Source organism: Gymnodraco acuticeps, unplaced genomic scaffold, assembly GCF_902827175.1.
Source record: "Gymnodraco acuticeps unplaced genomic scaffold, fGymAcu1.1, whole genome shotgun sequence".
Classification (NCBI taxonomy): Eukaryota; Metazoa; Chordata; class Actinopteri; order Perciformes; family Bathydraconidae; genus Gymnodraco; species Gymnodraco acuticeps.
The window spans coordinates 29478-35743 of record NW_022990971.1 but is presented as its reverse complement, the minus strand read 5'-3'; positions in this window follow the sequence as shown (position 1 = coordinate 35743).

Sequence of the window (6266 nt, the reverse complement as noted above, 5' to 3'; positions counted from 1 at the left end):
GGGGAGGAGGGAGGCGCTCGTGAATTGTTGAAAGAGAGGGGTTTTAGGTTGCCATAAGGCTGTTGACGGTCTGTCCATTGGTTGGTTTTGTGGCACATTTGTAACGCTGTGCCAACTTGGGCAGGCAAACTTGAGCGCACACAGGGTGGAGAGGTGGAGTGAGGTTGAGCGATGGAGAGAAAGGGAGAGAGAGAGGGATTGAGCGAGGCAGAGAGCCTGTGCAGCGGTCTGCTTGCGCACAGAGCAGGAGTTTGTGAGAGAGCCGGCTTGAGAGTAGATTTCTCTTCAAAATATAATTGATTGCCAGCTGACTTGCTTGCTCGTTGGTAACGTAGGCCTAACTGGTTTCTTCTAATGTGCTGCATCTGGCGCTGAGTTGCCATATTCCTTTCATGAACCACGAGCAAGAGTAAACTAACTGACAGGCTGCTGTGCCGCATCTCACTCAAAAACCCACACGACTCAACCCAGCGAAAAACCAGTCTTGCGCGCAGCCTTTCATTCAGAATTTCCTAGCAAAATAAAAAAATGATATTAAACTAATACAAAAATAAATATTAGGACAAAGCCCTACAAATAACAAGAATAAACATAATAATAAAACAATAACAATGTGGTATTCAGCCCTGATTAAAACAGCGGGCCCAAATCCTGGGCGGGCCCGGCCCCATGGGGCCCGCCCAGGACGCCGGGTCTGTGTTTGGGGGCCCTAGTTTTTACTGTTGTTTACAATGGGGGGATCCCGAAGCCTTTCAGGTGATCTGTGGAGACGCATCAATCTGTTACACTTTAAGAGGAAAACAGGCTGATTTCACGAAAACCAAGCAATTGAAACTTTAAAAAAATGATATTAAAAGGTAAACATTGAGGCTCCTCCACGTCAACAAATGCAAGAGATGCAGCATTTTCTCAACAATGTATAATGTACATGTTTCATCTTCCTCAGACGTCACTCATTGGCTGACAGCATAACGATGATTTGGACTTTATTACCCCAAAAACACAAGCCTTGCTATCATTGCAGTTTAGTCGTGTTTAAATCCTGCATTTGATTGTTAAGCATATAATGCTTCACTGTTGAAACAACATAACATTCATCTGCTACTTAGTCATTAGTTATCTATGTATCTAATATATCATCCCAATAACTTGCACTCTCTTATTGCATTATTTCACTTTTTTAAAACTATTTTTCTTTTTGTATTTACTTTTTAATATTTACTTGCACTATATGTGTCTGTTTATCTGTTATTGTGTTGCACTGTTGGAGAAGCCTGTGACCTAAGATTTTCATCGACAAAACTACTCTGTAGCTATGTTCGTATGACAAATAAAGAACCTTGAACCTTGAACCTCGGCTGTCTACAAATAAAGACGGCTCATTTTAATTCTCCCCAAATATATTGAGGCTGAACCTGAACTTTCAGCTTGGGGGCCCCTAGTGGCCGCAGGGGCCCTATGCATCTGCACAGTCCGCCTATAGGAGGAAACGGCCCCGCACTTAAAGCTCCTCCAACAGAGCAACATATATAAATATTAGGGCTGTCAAACGATTACAAATTTTAATCAGATTAATCACAGCTTAAAAATTAATTAATCAGATTAATCACCATTCGAACTATGTCCAAAATATGCCATTTCTTTATGTATATTGTTGGGAATGGAAAGATAAATGAAAGAAGGCGGATATATCCAATTAACACAGTATCTATGTTTATTATAACATTTTTCTGCGTGTCAAAATGAAAGACAACCCACACACCTATCAATCATCAAACCGGGTGGGGTCTTAATTCATTACGTGTTGATTTCTATCAACGGGGGAGTACTTCAGGAAAGTCGACAGAGGGGGTTGATTGATTGATTGATTGATTGATTGATTGATTGATTGATTGAAAAGTTTATTAACAGCTTGTATATTGGGTACAGTACAGTACAGCTCAAAACATACAATTGTTAAGGGGATGCAGACCAGAGAAAGACTTTCGGCTTGTTTACATCAGGGTCCCCCATTTCCAATTCATCATATCATTAAAGACATAGGGGGGGGGGGGGGGCTAGTGGAGTACTTCGTGACCACAGAGTGTGAACGTTGTGATCAGCTGTTTTAGTGCAGTTCTCCAGTGAAGGGGGGGAGTCTCCCTCCGCAGCCGGTTGGCGTAGTTTTGGCACAGTTCCGTTGTCCAGACCGACGTTAACAGCAGCCCTGTCTGTGCACACGGAGACCGACTCTGTCGTCCGGTGATCTAACCGCCTTCTGGAAAAGCTTCACAAGTACGTCGGTACGCAAATGAGCTTTGTGACACAAGTGACGGTACGCATTTCAGATTACGCACATGCACCTGCGTACCAGTTATGTGCACCCCTGTACTACAGCAAAAGTATTCTCCGTCGGGACTTCCTGCAACAACACCACGCCGTTATCAAAGATGTTCTATTGAGAAGACGATCACTCCGTGACAAAAGTTTTCAAAACCGTGGCTACTGAAATCAATCTTACTAACTGCTGTCTGTGCAATTTACTCCGCGCGAGTTGGCAGACTTTATTTTGCTTCCTTTAACATCATTTTTCATGGTGGGGCTAAGCCATTTCTTGGTATGGCTGTAGCCTACCCCAGCCATACCCTGGCGCTGCCACTGGTGGCACGTATGGGACGGGCCATTCTGCACATGCGTTAAATGCGTTAAATATTTTAACGCAATTAATTCAAAAACTAAATTACCGCCGTTAACGCGATAATTTTGACAGCACTAATATATATATATATATATATATATATATATATATAGGACATAGAACAAATAAAACAAATACAACAGATACAATAGTGCAAGAGAATCTGAATCTGACACTTGAATTGAAATATACAAAATAACCTTAAAAATATGAAAATATGAGAATAAATGACAAACTTCAATGTGTTATATTTTAAAGTGGAGGGATATTTAAATACCTCTTTATTACCACAGTAGAGGAGAAATGTACATTGTTAGGTGGGGGTACTATTTTATTATATATAAAACTGTAGAATATTTCTGGCAATAATTCAACCAGTTTTGCTCTATAGTTTTGATCTGTATTCTTATTTACAACCTAGTAGTCCATTGTAAACCACTTAATCATTGATCTTATTATCATTATTACATCTTGCAAAACATGTTATATACTGAAAAATAAAACACACACATTGTTTCCATATTTATTGGAGGTTTTATCACATTTTGTTTGGTTGTGCAGACTTTGGTAACATTTAAACCTCTCAACAGGTAAAAGCACAACATATCATATGAAGTTCAGATATAATCAAATGGGATATCCTGTATATCTTATATCTAGGATGTTGCATCTAAATGAATACATGTCTACTAATTTATGTTTGTATATGTTTGTATATGTCCCACTATCATGTCATTGCAGTGTGAGCATTTGGCCGCTAGGTGTCAGTGTTGCAGTGTCTGACGGTTAAAGTGACACGTAGCAGATGAACTGACTCATTAGTGGTGAAGTGCAGCTTTTATGAGCACAAGTGGAATCTAATTATATATCCTTAGAGAGTATTACATTGATGTCAGAAAAATAGGATATCTTAAATTGTATGCAATAATCCAAAATCTCGTTGGAGGAAACGAGGGAGAAGCTGCCGTCACGATCCACGACAGAAACCCAACCTCTGTATTGAATCTATATAATTACATATTATAACCTACATATTTACATTTATTTAGTAGCTTTTTCAATGTGTGTATTGTATGTTTTCTATGTAAGTTCTTGCGTAACCTACTTGGCAAGAAACCTGTTTCTAAATCAAAAAACACAGAAGAGTTTATTGTGTTGAAAGAGGCAGACGTTCACAAGGTGCTCTTAGATGCTGTTATGGCAGACAGAAAGGAAGCAGATATAAAACACAAATGTTCCAAAACTCATGCTTTGCACCTGTCGGCCTCCGTACTCTCGAACCATTGATCAAATTCACCAGCAGCTTTTTTTCCTGAGCACTTAAAGGACTCCTTGTGTTTATTCCAGATCTTACGATATGTTGAAAAAGCCCTGAAGTTACGAAACACTCCTCACAGTGAGATGGTTTTCTCGAGTTATTCTTTATTTTCCCATCGTCTCCTGCTCTCCTCCCCGAGCCGTTCAATTCAATCTTTATTGTCCCACGAGATGCATATGGGTTGCAGATGGAGTTTAACAATAAAATAATGAAATAGAAAACAATAAAAAGGCGCTGAAGGAATGCACTAAAATAAAGGAGCAGGAGTCAAATCACATGAAACCGGGTTTTATGCTGATAAAAGCCTTCAGGGAGCCCAATATAATGCAATAAAAACAGTCATCGCTGCAGACACTGAAATGAGTTGGTGACGTATGACGGAGAATAACACGGTTTACAAAACGCTGCGGCTCGGCTGCTTACAGGAACCCGCATGAACACATCACACCCATTCTGGCTTCCGGTCCATTTTAGGGTTAATTTTAAGATGTTATTGTTTGTTTTTAAATCGCTTAATGGCCCCTCAGTACATCTCCGACCTCCTACAGGTGTACACCCCCTCAAGGGCTTTGAGCTGATCAGCTGCTGCTGGTAGTCCCTAAAACAAATAAACAGACCAGGGGAGACCGAGCCTTCTCAGCGGAAGCCCCCAGGCTCCGGAACGAGCTGCCCCCCCCCCCCCCCCCCATGTCAAATTGTCGCCCACTCTTCAAACTTGTAAGTCCCGCCTAAAGACCCACCTCTTTTCCCTCGCTTTCGAGTCAGTCTGAGCTCTACCTATTCTATGCTTTATTTTATCTATTGTTGTAATATTATATTTTGTTATAATCTTATGTTCGTTGTGAAGCACTTTGGCAAACCCTCTGTTTTTAAAATGCTCTAGAAATAAAGTGGATTGGATTGCTTTCATCAGAGTGAATAATGGGGCAGCGAAAGGAAAAATCCTCCATAAACAATTTAATACTTTTTAAAAATAGCAGCTGGAAAACATCCTGTTTGCTGTTCTCAGATATTTCCAGAACAATTTGAAAACAACAAAGGCAAATACAGCAGAGGTGGGAAGTACATTGACAATTTTGAGGTACTTTTATTTCATACTGTGTACTTCTACTCCACTACAGTTCAGAGGTACATGGTGTACTTCTACTCCTCTACAGTTCAGAGGTACATGGTGTACTTCTACTCCACTACAATTCAGAGGTACATGGTGTACTTCTACTCCACTACAGTTCAGAGGTACATGGTGTACTTTTACTCCTCTACAGTTCAGAGGTACATGGTGTACTTCTACTCCTCTACAGTTCAGAGGTACATGGTGTACTTCTACTCCTCTACAGTTCAGAGGTACATGGTGTACTTCTACTCCTCTACAGTTCAGAGGTACATGGTGTACTTCTACTCCTCTACAGTTCAGAGGTACATGGTGTACTTTTACTCCACTACAGTTCAGAGGTACATGGTGTACTTCTACTCCACTACAGTTCAGAGGTACATGGTGTACTTTTACTCCACTACAGTTCAGAGGTACATGGTGTACTTCTACTCCTCTACAGTTCAGAGGTACATGGTGTACTTCTACTCCTCTACAGTTCAGAGGTACATGGTGTACTTCTACTCCTCTACAGTTCAGAGGTACATGGTGTACTTCTACTCCTCTACAGTTCAGAGGTACATGGTGTACTTTTACTCCACTACAGTTCAGAGGTACATGGTGTACTTCTACTCCACTACAGTTCAGAGGTACATGGTGTACTTTTACTCCACTACAGTTCAGAGGTACATGGTGTACTTCTACTCCTCTACAGTTCAGAGGTACATGGTGTACTTCTACTCCACTACAGTTCAGAGGTACATGGTGTACTTCTACTCCTCTACAGTTCAGAGGTACATGGTGTACTTCTACTCCTCTACAGTTCAGAGGTACATGGTGTACTTCTACTCCACTACAGTTCAGAGGTACATGGTGTACTTCTCCTCACTACAGTTCAGAGGTACATGGTGTACTTCTACTCCACTACAGTTCAGAGGTACATGGTGTACTTCTCCTCCTCTACAGTTCAGAGGTACATGGTGTACTTCTACTCCACTACATGTATTTAATCCCTTTAGTTACTTCACAGATCTGGATGAATGATGTGAAATATAATCACGTGTTGAATCAGACTTTAGTTCCACCTGGAGTAAATCCACCAGCTACCCTGCAGTATACAAAGTACTTCAGAATAGCTGCACCTTCACCAGCTTTGAGAACACTTTCATGATCAATCATTA